The 15,749-nt window shown below is 41.5% G+C and overlaps 1 protein-coding gene across 2 annotated transcripts in view; it reads right to left on the bottom strand.

Moving 5' to 3' along the window:
• Positions 1–15,749, bottom strand: part of pik3r3b (phosphoinositide-3-kinase, regulatory subunit 3b (gamma)) — a 291,288-nt gene that overhangs the window by 14,169 nt on the left and 261,370 nt on the right. The window lies entirely within an intron of this gene.

Raw genomic sequence — 15,749 nt, 5'->3', positions numbered from 1 at the left:
TGAAATATCTAATTACCCTGTACATTTGAAAATAAATAAATAAATAAATATAAAAAAATTAAATAAATATAAATATATATTTCATGATTCTTTCAGATATTTATTTAAAAATAAAAGATCCACGCTAAAACATCCAAATGATGTTAAATCTACGGATTTTATACAGTTTTCTGCAAAAATTAGGCTTCGTTCAGCCTAATTAAACAGGACACGGCTGTAATGATTTATTAACACTTGTCCAAACATAAATAACTAATCCAGTATCTGAGTCTGAAACAGAGTCTGTCTAGTTCTAAGGAGCTTAAAATTAATATTTTTATTCTTCATCCCAGTCTGAACCCTCTTAGACACAGCTGTCAAACTCTGGTCCTCGAGGGCCGGTATCCTGCAGGTTTTCATTGTTTCCCTGATCTAACACACCTGACTGAAATTAATGGGTCATTGTGAAGACGTTGACAAGAAGCTGTTGGATCCATTTGATTTTATTCAGGTGTGTTAGATCAGGCAAAAAATGAAAACCTGCAGGATACCGGCCCTCGAGGACTGGAGTTTGACACCCCTGCTCTTAGAGAAGCTTTCTGTCATTTCTGTAAGTAGTCTTCAGGAATAGTTCTCCAGGATCCTTAAAGGCCTTTCCAAAACTCCTATTTGGATGTTTCTGCCTTTTGTTCTGTTCTCTGTCCAGATGATCCCACACTGCTTCAATAATATTGATGTCTGGGTTCTGGGAAAGATCCTTCCGTCCATCAGACCTGTCTCTACTGAACTTCAGTCCAGTTCTTGGGTCATGTGACCTACCTCAGCCTTTTCTCCCTGTTTTCCTTCCTTAAGAACGGCTTCTCTGACAGCCACGTTTCCATGGAGACCATTTCTGATGAGGCTTCAGTCAACAGTAAATGGATCAGCTGAAGGTCCAGATCCATCTCTCAGGTCCTGGTTCAGGTCTTTGCTGGATCTCAGATCCTGTTCCTCTGCTGTAGATGGTTTTTCGTCCTGACTCTTCTTCTTCTGTCCTCCACGTGTCCAGTTTCTGCCTCCATGCTGAGATGAGCCAAGTTTCCAGCTACCAGCTGTTTGCACCTTGTTGCTGCTGAAATCCTGTTTTCTGTCAGACTGTTTGATCTTTGCTGGTTTCACACATGAAACCAAAGAAATGGGAACAGATGATGTAAAAAAGAGCCTAACTGGTTCTGTACCAGGACTAGACTGAAACTGGTTCTGTACCAGGACTAGACTGAAACTGGTTCTGTACCAGGACTAAACTGGAACTGGTCCGGTACCAGGACTAAACTGAAACTGGTCCGGTACCAGGACTAAACTGGAACTGATCCGGTACCAGGACTAAACTGGAACTGATCCGGTACCAGGACTGGACTAGAAATGAGGGCAAAACCAGAAAAACTTTGAAGACCTTCAGAAAGCTGGAGAACTATTGATGAAGACCACATTAAGAGATCACAAGTAAGTCAGAGATAAAGACACGAGGACTGGATCAGGACTGTATGATCATCAACCTATATGCTTAAAACAACAGTATTAATTTAAAAGTAGATTTTACTCCCTAATTATTGTAAAATATTAATATTCCTGCAGGAACTAATGAAGTTATGAGCTGTGAGAAGGCAGTTAAATCTTGACGGATTGACTGAAAGTCTTTAATGAGCAGCATAAAGGAAAAATGCCTCTCATACATTTTAAAGTCTTTGTTGCATGGAAATGTGGTGCATCTCGTACGTGTCCTACATTAGCACGCAAAGCAATAACAACAGTCAAGTTCAAGTTAATTTTCATACCACATTAAAATAAATTCAAGCAACGGTTGACTGAAAGGAAGAGACATGCTCACAACGGGTTGGAAGATGGTCACGTAAAGCAGGCAAATGTACAATGAGACGGGGATTATGTATGAGACTATAGATTGTGTGCTGCACCCCGAGTTTAGGCACCCACGTCAGCAGCTATCCACCTCGCTGTGATGCCAGCACTGAAGCCAGCTGATCCTTTTCTATCAACCACGCATCAAACCTTCATAAATCCACTCCCATCCACACCTTCTGATGATAATTTCTCTTTCTGCTGCAGCGGTGTTTGAGGCTGCAGTTCGATTGTTCAACAGGCTTGTGAAGGAAAAGATAACATTTACAGCTTGAGCCAAACCGCCTACAGAGAAGTAAGTACAGTTAAAGAAAATGATATGGAAGCTTAACTATGAGCTTTGGGATGCTAGTAAGGTGCAAACATACATTTAGCAAGACAAAAATAAAGGGATTACTGCACACACACATCAAAACACACACTTGTGAAGATGGATCTTGTGGATTTACGTGATTGTGGGCTCACATCTGTTTATGGACTCCTGCTTGGACCTGCTGACAGCACAGCTGCTAGAATCAGTATCTTCTGTGATAACAATGGATCAAATGAGTGTGTCATGTGGAGGAGTGCTATCATATGACTTTGAAGCTCCCCAATGCAGGAGGCAGCTGAAGTCCGACAGGACGCCAAACAGCAGATGAATGAAGTTAGCAGTGAAAAAACAACCTGCTCTGATGGAAAAACATCGACTAAATGAACCATCTCATGAGTGCTGACAGGCACAAACAACATATCTTTTTATGATAACTTCCAGCAGATTTCCAGCTGCACCACATTTCCATATTTTGATGACGGATCAGGACTCAACACGAACTGAACCTGTCACCGTGTTCAGTGCATTGTTATTACACAACACAACAATTGTTTATATCAGCGCTTAACCTTTTAATGCCTTATGTACGATATTTGATACATACACATTATACTGTACATATTTACAGTTTCTGAGACCTGTTGCATCACTTGATGGTAAAACACTTTGTTAAAAACCCTGTTGTACACAATCTGATCCTTGTCTTCCACATCCGGTAATAACCTTTGGACTACAATAATTTTGACATACCACTGTAACAGACGGTTAATATACATCAATTATTTTTGTTGGTTCTTTTTTTACATGTTGTCAAAGGGCCAAATTAAGGCTTCAGATTAAAAGTATGAGAATTCTCTCCCCATTTTTATTTGAGCCAGGCTTTAGAGTGGTGGTGCTATATTACTGTTTCACCAGGGGTCTCTGGTCCCAGACAAAGTTCATGTCTCAGTCAAATCAACATGTGGATGTTCCAGAATTTTCTTCAGATAAATCTGAAAGTATTGTGTTTGGAACCAAAAATGAGCTTCTAAAGGTTAGTGTCCAACTCTAGTCAGCAATGTTAAAACCAACGAATCAATCTAGAAAGAGTGGTGTCAATTTAGACTCCGAGCTAAACTTTAACATCCATATTAAAGCATGGAGCAAATCAGCCTTTTACCACCCAAATAAAAGATCTAGAATCAGGGGACTGATGGCTCAACATGATGTAGAAAAACTTCATCATCTGTTTTCAGTAGTCTTGACTACAGTAATGGAGTTACTGTAGTCAACATGATCTCAAAATCACTAAGAGAGCTGCAACTAATCCAGATGTGGCTGCTTGTGTCTTCACAAAGACGAGAGGAAGTTCTAACATCTTTACTCTGGTTCTGGTCAAGAACATAGATCTGATCTGTTGACACCATATGTGCCAATTACACCTCTAAGATGATTTGGGCTTAGTCTTCTTCCCATCCTGAGAGTGTTACTTGTTCCTGATATTTGGAATACACTACTAGAAAACCTGAAGTCTGATCCAGAGCTGGAGAGTCCTGGAAAACCTGAGGTCTGGTGTATGTATTTAAATCCTATTTAGAGAATAGAAAATACTTTGTGTCAATAGGTAATTTAAATCTGAACAGACAAGAATTAGATGTGGAGTTCCCCAAGGTTCCATCCTGGGGCCTCTTCTGTTTAACATCTACATGCTCCCACTGGCACAGGTCATAAAGAACAACAACATTAGTTACCACAGCAACGCAGATGACACACAGATATATATTACAAGGAGACCGAGGCCCCGTACAGGCTCTTGGTAAATGCATTGAGGAGATTAATGACTAGATGTGCCTGGACTTTCTCCAGTTAAACAAAAACAAAACTGAGGTGATGGTTTTTGGAGCCAAAGAGAAACGATTAAGTGTCACCACAGAGCTTCAGTCTATAGACCTAAAAACCACCAATCAGGCCAGAAATCTGGGTGTATTGATGGACTCAGACCTTAACTTTGAGAAACACGTGAAGGGAACCACAAAGTCAGCCTACTATCAGCTTAAGAACATATCAAGGGTAAAAGATGTGATGTCTCAGCAGGACCTGGAAAAACTAGTCCAGCTTCCATCTTTAGTCGGCTTGATTATTGTAACAGTGTTTTTACAGGTTCTACCTAAAACATCAGTCAGACACCTGCAGCTGATCCAGAACTCTGCTGCTCCAGTCCTCACTAAGACCAAGAAAGTGGACCACATCAGTCCAGCTCTGAGGTCTTTACACTGGCTGCCTGTTCGTCAGAGGACAGACTTTAAAGTTCTGCTGCTGGTCTAGAAAGATCTGAATGGTTTAGGACCAACATACATCAGAGACCTCTTAACCCAGTATGGACCTACCAGAACCCTCAGGTCATCTGGATCCAGTTTCTTATCAGTTCCAGAGTCAGAACCAGACATGGAGAAGCTGCATTCAGCTTCTATGCTCCACATGTCTGGAACAAACTCCCAGAAAACCTCAGATCAGCTGAAACACTCAGTTTATTTAGATCCAGGTTAAAGACCCACCTGTTCTCTGCTGCATGGACTAGTTTTTATTAAGAAGTCAAAATCTACATCTGGTTCTTTAAGCTGTCTTTCCCCACATGGAACTTTATTTCTTGCATTTTATCTATTTTATTTTAGCATCTTCCTTCAGTTTTTATTTCATTAATTGCATTTCTTTTAATCTTTGTTTTTTTTAAATGCTTTCTGCACCCTGCTGAAATGTCTTATTTAAAGCACTTTGAATTGTCTTGTACATGAAATGTGCTATACAAATAAATTAGCCTTGCCTTGCCTGTTTCTGATTGATCAACCATTTATTCATCAGATCATTTCTTTAATCATATCTTCTTGTTACAGTGAACGTTGCAAATGAACTTTTTTCCTTTTACGTAAAAGCTTAAAAATACCCCCCCCCCCCCCCCCCCAAAAAAAAAACAAAACAAAACAAACAAAGAAAAAAAAAAAAAAAAAAAACTTTTCTCAGACTTATTTCTCCAAGGCCAAAAAGTGGAACAATGTCCATTAAAAAACCAGGAACAATGGCATCATTAGGATCAGCTGCCTCCAGAGTGGAGACCCAGACAGGCTGAGACCCTCCATCAGCCACATGGTAATCTCCCTTTAACAGCATAATATCAATGCTGCATCTTCACACAGGGGCTGCCTCCACCAGTAATTACAGCTGCTGTCTCTCTATGAGCAACCTGGTGTCCTACTTCAGGGGGGAACCATAAATGAAAGGTCTGCTCTCCAATCTGCCCTTCACCCATTCTGTCCATCCAACACCTCCCCACACTCGTCTGTCTTGTCTCAAAAGGAGGAGGAGGAGGATGGAGGGTCTTCCTGCAGCAGCAACCAGGATGAAATGTATTTAATGCCCAGATTATGTGTGTGTTTGTGTTTCACAGATGGCTTGTGCCGGACACACACAACCCAAAGCTTCTCTTGTCAAGTGTGTCAAACAGGTTTAATTGCTGCTGCTGCTCTGAGTGTGTTGGTGTGTGTGTGGCCGGGCAGATGGATCTCTAACAATGACACAGGAACTGACTCTGCCCCTCATCATAGAGAAGAGGAAAGAGGGAGGAAGAAGGTGGAGCAGACGAGGGGAGCGGCAGCATTAATCTGCAGCGCCCTCAACCTGCTCCTGTTTAACTTTCCCAAACAATGGAGCACAGTGGCATCAGGGGGATATTTGCATAGCGGACGCAGCAGCTCATATAAAACACAGGAGTGCCCCCAACGCTCCAGCTCCACTTACAATCTCACATTATTATAATTCTGATTCCAGCCACCTGTTTCTGTGCAGAAAAAACACGTTAATGAGAACTTTTTAAAGCTTTGCTGATGGTGCAAAACATTTCAGAATGACTGCTGGTTGGAGGGAAAAATGCTGCTTCTTTATTTTGCAGCATTTTCGTACGGTGGTCTGGACCTCCACTCTTCTAACGACATGCTGCAAGTTCACTCAGAAAAATACACGTAAATGGGAAGTGGAGTGAAATGGTGGAATTATGTCTATGGCACCGTTTTTCTATAAAAATGCCTCCCAGACAGCAAGGTGACCCTTTAAAAGAGTGTACTTGTGTCTTTTAACTGGTTCAAAGCGATAGACTACATTAGTAGTTGTATTTCAGTAAAAGAAGTAGTTGTTCTAACAGGAAAAGAAAAGGTTGTTTTCACGTAAGCAGAACATTTTAATTGATTAATATTATTATTATATCATTATTAATTTTATATGTATCATATCTGATGCATACAGTTTGAGATGCCTAAATGTTTCTAAATGTTGAGTCAGATATAACCATCCAATCATATAAGTAGATCCAACAGAATAAAGATTCACATTTTAAAAATTTCTATTAAGATAAATGTTCACAGCTAGTGTTGACTTTCACTTTTCTAAGCCTGAAAGTGGCTAAAAAGGCGGAGCTTGCTACACAATGAAAAACTTATAAGGTCCTATACTTCATGCTAGGGACTAGCATGTGTAGCATGTAGTGGGTGGTTTTGAAATCAGCCAACAGCTGTGGTGGACATCCACAAGAGGAAAATATTTCAATAGAATGTGATATTATCACATTTTAAATTGTGATAATTTATTCAATAATTATCTATACTGCTTAGTCCACTTCACAGCGATTAGCAGGTGAGAGGCAGGTGCACCTAGACAGGTGGCCAGTCCATTGCACAGAGAGACAAACAACCACTCACACATACACTCACTGCTAGGGAGGATTTAGAGTAACCAGTCAACTTAACATGCATGTCTTTGGCTGCCACCAGGGTATTGATTACGGGGGAGCTAAGGGGAGCTTGGCTCCCCTGAAAGGCAGAAGAGCTCCCCTAAAGAGATTCAGCTGATACTTTAGAGGGAGCCCTAAAAATTTTCCAAACGACGCGGACGATCCGTTGTTTCCTTCAGCACCGTGGACAGCAGCATTGTTTGTCTGTTGTGTGCTGTGAGCATCCACACAACCACCTGATGTGCTTCTTTTTGTGGTTAAAGAGCTCTCGTCGCGGTTTCTGATTAAACATGCTGCATACAGTAGTTTTTTTAATAGTAACCATATTTTTGACTGCGCTAAATGCACTAAAATAAATCTGCGTGCACATAATATAAAGTTGCGGTCCCAAAAAAACAAAAAGGCTTCTCTGAAAGCCCCAGTTTAATTCGAGCCCTGGCTGCCACGCATACACGGGGAGAACATGCAAACTCCCCCAGCTGAGGCTCGAACCAGCGGCCTTCTTCCTGTCAGGCCCCAAAAACTGTAATTGTAGTATTAATACAATAATTATAATAAAAAATATTAAAAATACATTTCAGGGGATTTTGCAAGAAAATAACACTATAAACTACCACAACTTTTCACAAAAGCTGCTGCGAATGGGGATTTTCAGTCTTTTTCACCTTGTAAATTGGACAACTATATCTTTTGAGATTGTCTGACAAAACGTCATGAGGCTGTTTTTTATTTGTAGTTATGAAAATGTTCAGATTGTGTTTTATGACAGTTTCTGTTCTGCTGTTATTTATTGAATTTATGGATTCAAAAACAAAAGTTTCCCATCACATACAGCTGAAAATAATCTTTATCCGATAGCAACATTTACATCCATGAGGATCACACTGTTCAAAGTATGCAGACAGCTGGGCTCGACGTCCACATACCAGCTGTAACCCTAGGCCTTAAGCTCCTCTTCTGGTTTCAGGCTTCCCACCAGATGTTGAATCTGGTTACTGGGATTTGCTCCCATTCAAGCCCAAGAGCATTAGTGGAAACCAGCACTTATGTCTGGAGCTTAGTCAACAGAAGTCCGATGCTACCTTCCCACTGCCAGACATGCCATTCACTTAACTCTGAATACTGATTTTATACAGATCCAACATGGTTTACAGATGTTCTGCATCTGACTACACACTGAGACAACCTGTATGTGTTGGTCAGCACACGGAAGAACAGGAAATACTCATGTTTTCATGTATGTAACAACAGAAAATGAAGAAGAGCACCTAAGCTTGATGGTTAGCTTTAGTTTTTTTTAGCAGCTCCTAAACTAAATGGTAAGCCTTAGTGGTTTTAGCAGGTGTTAAGCTAGATCAGGGGTGGGCAATTATTTTTTCCATGGGGCCACATGAGAAACAGAAAATATTGTGGAGGGCCAGGCCAAAAGGCTGAAGTCAATTATGCATAATATTAATGGTATTTCTTTATAAAAAGTAGTAAATACCATTGTTTTCTCAAGCTGGTAAGAGTAGACTATATGTTATAAATGAGCAAAAAGGAAAAAGTGAGGTTGCCTTACAAAAATGTGATTTATTCAAATTTCCCAAGGCAATGGTAAACAAAGTGTGAGCATTTGGTTTTTGTTAAACATTTGTGACTTATATTAGTTAACAGTTTCAGTCACATTCGCTCCAAAACACATTTTGAGTTTCAAATATTGTTGGAAAGAGGTTCTTAGCATTCTACAGACACACAGTATTGTCTGTAAAATAAAATCACTGAACTGTGATCTTGAGAAAGAGGTTTCAAAAAAAAGTGTCCCAGTTCACTGCTAGTTGCCTACATTTGTGGTCCAAACACCTTATTTCGTGTTTTTAAGCGATTTTTTTCTTGTTCAGTGAGAGAAATCTAGTCTCTGCTGGGCTTTAACAAGTGCATCAAAGTCAGGTTGAATGTCTGAGGTGGAGATGCGAAGCACAGCTGACAAATGATCATCAGTTAGAGAGGATCTATACCTGGATTTTGTAAACTTCATCACTGAAAATGTTTGTTCACAAATGTAGGTAGAGCCGAAGAGAACCAACATCTTCTGAGCATGTCTCCTCAGGTTTGGAAAGTTCTCCTCCTTAAGAGAAGAGTAGAAATCCAGCAGAGATCCTGACTTAAAGTGCTCTGCCAGTACTGCATCAGACTGCAGGTCAATGAGTTCCAGCTGCACATCACTGGGTGCATTATCCACACTGCAGGTAAAGGGAGAGGAAATCATGTGCATTTCATCCTCGATTGTTCTGAGATCTTCAAAACGCCTTGAAAACTCACCATGTAATGCTCCTAACATGGATGAGTACCTGCTGAGGTGATCAGCTGATGGTGTGACTTCCTTCAGGGTTTGCATGTGAGTGAGAGTGTTGCTCTCCAGTTGACTTGAAAGAAACTGCAGCTTTCTCATGAAGGCCTTCACGAGGCTGTGCATTTCATGAACAAAAAGGCCCTTGCCTTGCAGTTTGGTGTTCAGTTCGTTCATCAGTGCAGTCACATCAACAGCAAATGCAAAATCTGCCATCCAATCCTCATCTGAGAGCTCTGGAATGTCTTTGCCTTTCCTCTCGCAAAACTCTCGAATCTCTGCTTTCAAGTCCCAAACCCTCTTCAGCACTTTCCCCAGGCTGAGCCATCTGACAGCTGTGTGGTAGCCGATGTCACTATGCTCAGTCTCATGCTCCTCCAAAAGAGCGACAAACTGTCTGTGATTCATTGCCCGCGCCCTGATGAAGTTTACTATTTTAGTAACAACATCAGTAACATGGTTGATTTTTAGCACTGACTTGCACAACACATGTTGGTGTATAATACAATGCAAAAACACCAATTTTTGATCTGCATCGATTTCTGTCACTTTATCTTGCATGCGTTTCAAAAGTCCGACATTTTTCCCTGTAAGATTTGGACAACCGTCTGTTGTGACACCTGACAGTCTCTCCCATTTCAATCCCAGAGTGTCCATGCACGCATTTACCTCTGTAAAAAGATCACTCCCTGTCGTTGTCCCTTTCATCGACCGCATTGCAGCTAGCTCCTCTGTGAGCTTGAAGTCCGTTATACCCCGGACAAATACGAGCAGCTGGGCTGTGTCGCGGACATCACAGCTCTCGTCTAAGGCCAATGAGAAAAAGTCAAAACTTGCCACTTCACGTTGCAGCTGAAGCTCCAGGTTCCCCGCAATGTCCTCGATCCTCCTGGTCACGGTTCGCCTGGACAGCGGGATTTGCTCAAATGCGCCTTTTTTTTCAGGGCATATTAGTGCGGCAGAGTCCACCATGCACTCTTTGACAAACTCTCCCTCCGAAAACGGCTTACTGTTTTTAGCTATTTTGTGGGATATCACAAAGCTGGTCCTGGTCGCTGCATCTCTGGATGTGTGAAGCTTCGTAAAAAAGCCTTGCTGCTTTTGCAACTTTGCTAGCAAAGCTTCGGATGTCCGTTCCCTCTCAGCATCAGACAAGTTCTTGTATTTTTCCGAGTGTTTCTTGTCGTAATGCCGACTCAAATTGTAGTCCTTAAACACGGCAATCTCCTCCCCGCAAACCAAACACACGGCTTTACCTCCGACTTCAGTAAAAAAATACTTAGCAGTCCAATTTTTGTTGAAAATCCTGCATTCGGCATCTATCTTTCTTTTTTTTGCATGAGCGGACATTTCTGTGGGCTACAATCACCATGTCAACCGCGGGCACCTGTTCCTATACGTATTGTGTACGTAAAAAACAACTTCAAAATAAAAGCAATGCAGTCTTAGTCCATGCATGAGGTAACATGAGAAAATACATTTATTTTGTAATTTCCAATTAACCTTACGCGGGCCGGTCAAAGTCAACCAAAGGGCCGTATGTGGCCCGCGGGCCGTAAAATGCCCAGGTTTGAGCTAGATGGTTAGCTTTAGCTCTGACAAAAACTTTGTAATTGGGGCTGGGCAGGTCGATCCAAATATCATAAAGCACTTTGAATTGTACTACAAATAAACTTGCCTTGCTAGAATCAGTATCATTCAATACCAGCGTGATGAGATCAATATTTTTCTTGCAGAGGGTTTTGAGGTCAAAGAGCCAACCAATAGTAGGTTTTGCTTTGGTTTAGATATTTAGATATTAGATGATAAAAAGGAAAAACAGAGTTATTTTATTATTTTGTGACACTGTCGATGTTATTTTATATTGTTTACAAAAAAAAGCTTAACTTTAAACTTCCCACTTCTGCCATTCAGTTTGTTAATAAAAAAATCTTTTATTTGACAAAAATCTTTGTACTGTGTTTTATTATCATAAAAATGATCATTAAAGAAAAATGATTAAACAAAGATTAAATGATTGTGAAATTTCAGTATTGTCCAGCCCTAACTGCAGTGGTACAGCAGGGCTTGGTGACTTCCATCATGACCGTCCTCATGTCATAATAATAATAATAATAATAATAATCGTCCCAAAGTGGGGAATTTCTTTCTCTGCATTTAACCCATCCTAGTTTCTAGGAGCAGTGGGCTGCCAGACTCAGAGCAATCAGGGTTGAGGGCCTTGCTCAGGGACCCACAGTGGTTTTTACCTTAGTTACCAGACTGGGGACTTGAACCCAGCTTCTCCAGATCCAAGCCCAGCTGTGTAACCATTAAGCTACCATTCCCCAACACACATGCAACCACATACTAAAGTGACATAAACTGGATTTGCAAAACATCTGATGGGATTTCTGCCCACGCAGCCCTTAAAAAGACAGTAACAGTTTTATTAGAGTCCCTTCAGCCTTGTGACGTGAATGCAGACAGACACTTGACTGGAAACTCTGTCTCCTTACGAAGCTAGTAACTCTAAGAGGAACAAACTCATCCAGAGAAGCGAAAGCAAACATCGCTGTCAGAGGATTTCCTGGCAGTACAACTGCTCGCAAAAACAAGGATGAGACACTTAAACGCACACTGATAAGCTGGTGGTTGGCAGGTGTCCGTGGGTCACGATAGCTCCGCTCAGCCCCGGCCGTCCTCCTCGTGGTGTCTAGCTTCCTATCTCAGCTCGCAAAGGAACATTTGAGTCAACGAATATATTTTCATAAACTGGCAACAAGTTCTGATGTGGGTTTTCGGAGCTGAGGCTGGAATCACAGGTGGCGTCTGACCTCAAATGTGCCTCCGACAGATAAAACACAACATAAGATAGGCACCAACCTCCACACAGATTCCTGAGTGTTCCTTCAGAGCGACGGCTGAGGTTTTTATCACAGACTCGTTCCAGGGACATGTTTACACATCAGCTTAATCTGAAAATATAAAGTATCATTTCAAATATAAATTGTGAGACAGAAACAGAGACAAGACAGACAAAACCCTGATAGCTGAGCAGGTGGATTCGAAGGGTCCAATCCTACGCTGCATGGACAAACACTGTCCAGCCTCAGGCAAATCTATTTTAAATTCTGGGAAGAGTCCCCCGCACACCCACCGCCACTTCAACCACGTTTAAATGAATCTAAGAGAAGTCATTCTAAACATCTCTGACTTTATGATAAACCTCACACAACCAGAAGAAGTTTCATCTCCTGTTGCTGCCTTTGTCTTTGCTAAAGGGTCACTATTAGTGGCTCCCTGGATGCTTTGGTCTCCATGGTGACAGAAACGGCAAACTCAACACCTGATTCCCAGGAATTCACCTGGGCTTCTCTGCTCTCATGCAGGTCTCTTCCTCTGTTCGTTTCTCCTGTTTCAGCTGTAAAACAGCCAAAACAAAACATTTATTTTATCAGTTAAATGAAGAACTATCAGCCCTCCAAACATGGGATCTCTCCCAAGTGTTAAATCATTGATATGTGAGACTGTAACCAATCAGCTTTAATGTTTCAGGTTCAGCTGGTGGAAATCAGACCGATTCGTTATTCTTTTAGTTTGACACTAAAAAATCACATTTGCAGAAACTTCCAGCACCGAAACGCTTCCGTCAATTTACATTCACTGTCCACTTCATCAGCTCCACCTGCTCATCGCGTTAACACAAATATCCAACCAGCCAATCACACGACAGCATGTAGTCATGGAGACGTGGTGAAGGCGACTTGTTGAAGTTCAACCTGAGCATCAGAATGGGGAAGAAAAGGGATTTACGTGACTTTGAAACGTGGCATGGTTGTTGGTCGGAGTATTCTTTGGGATTTTCACCCACAACCATCTCTAGGGTTTAGAAAAGGGTCTGAAGAAGAGAAAATATCCAGCAGTTGTCTGGACCAGGATGTCCGGTTGATGCCAGAGGTCAGAGGAGAATGGGCAAACTGGTTGGAGATGATAGAAAGACAACAGGAAGTCAAATTTATGATGTCATATGATTAAGTTTCTATGCGAAAGCATGCCTGAGTAATGCGGCTCGGAAAAGGGCAAGTTTTCCCCTTTTCCTCAGTATCATTCATTTTCAACGGGGAAAAATTTGCAAATTTGTATTTTGTTAAAAACCGTGCAACATAATCGCAACAAAACTTATCCAACTTATTCCAACCGTGTCGCACACTTTGATGCATTTCTTGGGGAGGTTTCTCTAAACTGCACAACAAGTTAAGTGCACGATACGACCATGCCTACCCTACTTCACCCCCACCTACGCCCAAACTACAGCAGTTAAAAACCAGGGCAGGCCTGCTCTGATGCCAGTGTGTGGTTTGTGCTTTATGAAAACACAATGCTTCTTACTTTTATTTCATTTTTTTGCAATGAAAGAAAAAACAAAGTAAAATAAAAAAAAAAATATATATATATATATATATAAAGAAGTTAATTGTAACTTCTGATGGTCTCTTCCCACCTGTCCTTCTTTGCTATTTATTGATTTTTGGCCTCTAAACTCAAACGTAGCATCATATCTGAGGGTTATGCTTTGTTAGGTTGCATTATAAATGTTTTTTGCTTTGGAGGACTGTCTAAAAACTTAAAAGTGGATTTGCAGGAACTTCCAGCACCGACATGCTTGTCTAGATTGAGAAAAGGACGTTAAAAGTGTCAGAAAAAAAACGTGTTCTTTGCACATCGCTGGCTGGCATATACCCGCACCGTTTCAGGGCTGTTCACCAGAATCTGATCTCTAGGGGGCGCTAGTATAAACCTAGCCTCAGACATGAGGATAAAGAAAGTTATTATTTTAAAGTCTTTAATATTTTTTCTGGTCTCTGTATTTAGATTTTCAGCTTTCATCATTTTAGAGCTGCATTGAAATGAAACCAGCAAGTTTCTATTTAACTCAAAAGAACTGAGTTTTTCTCCCATCACTTGTTCCAACAAATGGGCATATGTGCAGTTTTCAGTCCTGTGTTTTATAGGTTTAATTGGTCCCCTGAGAGGGAGTGTGTCTGCATGACTTACTGTGTGTGTGTGTGTGTGTGTGTGTGTGTGTGTGTGTGTGTGTGTGTGTGTGTGTGTGTGTGTGCTGTAATAAACCAGAGATTCAGACAGACACAACAGTATTGTTCATCTTCCCAACATGCTCCCCAGCGTCACAGAGTCACTACTGTACAATCTATCACCCGCTGAGCATGTGGCTCAGCCTCCTCTCTTTTGAAGGAAAGGCTCACAGATTGAACGCTGGCTGTCACGAGAAAACCAAGCAGCAGACTGGGACAGGGATGGATGGATGGGGTGGAGGGGGAGGGGAGATCCTAATCTGCTCGGTTCCAGCTCTGCACCCAAGCAAATTAAACGGCAGGGAAAGAAATATGAGCACGAGGAGGCGAAGAAGAGAGGCGGTGTTTGTCCTGGAGGTTTTGTTTTAGGATGACCGTCTCATGTCGTTCACTAAAGGATTTTTTGTGGCTGTTCAGTGACGAGGCTGCAGTTTGCTGACTGAGTGCTCTATTTTTGTGCTTATTATCCAGCCCCTCAGTGCTTCTCATTTTTTGTCTAATGCTGTAATAACTAGAGTGGAAAGTACAATTTAAGAGCAGGCACGAATGGGCTGGAGTGGGTTCTGAGAGAGCACGCATACAAACTCAATGCTGGCTGTTACGTAATTTGGCACTTTTTTATATTTTATTCATGGCTGTTTTTAGAAAGTGCAAAGATGAATGTTGTGTGTCATCCACCTACATCACTGCTGGAGTTACCATCAGACCGTACTCACCGCCATCTTCATTCACTTTGACCTGATGTCACTGCATGAAGCCAAAATATTTTAACTCCATCTCATGTGTTAACGAAGACCCAATTTTTAGATTTCAGGCGCAACACATACCTAAAAAAGTTTGGAAAACGGAAATTTAGCGATAGTCAAACAGGTGACTGTACAAAGGATTTGGTCCAATTCAGCGTCCATGAAAGTCCTAAATCATCTCCCAAATTATCAAACAGTTTAAAACATCAAAGAAAGATGGAAGGATTTCCATATTTCTCCTCCTTCAGTCATGATATCATTCAACTATTCCATCAATCTGGAGATGTTTCAGTGTGCAGGACGAGGGAGCAGGTCTAAGACGAACAGATTCCTGCAAAATATGCTGGAAATGTTTCCGATCTGTTCAGGTCTATGATCCCTCAGATGGACCTGCATCCAGAACCATCATCATCACCAGCTGATAGAACCACATGAGCAAGAGTTACCATGGAAACCATCATCAGCTCAACAGTACAGAGATACATTTACAGACGTCACTTCAGACTTTACTGAGCAGAAAAGAAGCTGCATGTTCACCTGGACCAGAGTTCTAGAGACGGTGTCAGCTTCTCTGGACTCGGAGGCATCTGGACTGGACCATCACAGACCTGGACTGAGGTCAGACCACTCAGTATTCCAGATCTTTGATGGAAGT

The sequence above is a fragment of the Melanotaenia boesemani genome, chromosome 14, assembly GCF_017639745.1.
Source record: "Melanotaenia boesemani isolate fMelBoe1 chromosome 14, fMelBoe1.pri, whole genome shotgun sequence".
Classification (NCBI taxonomy): domain Eukaryota; kingdom Metazoa; phylum Chordata; class Actinopteri; order Atheriniformes; family Melanotaeniidae; genus Melanotaenia; species Melanotaenia boesemani.
Note: the sequence above shows the minus strand (reverse complement) of the source record. Positions and strands in the feature narration are given on the sequence as shown.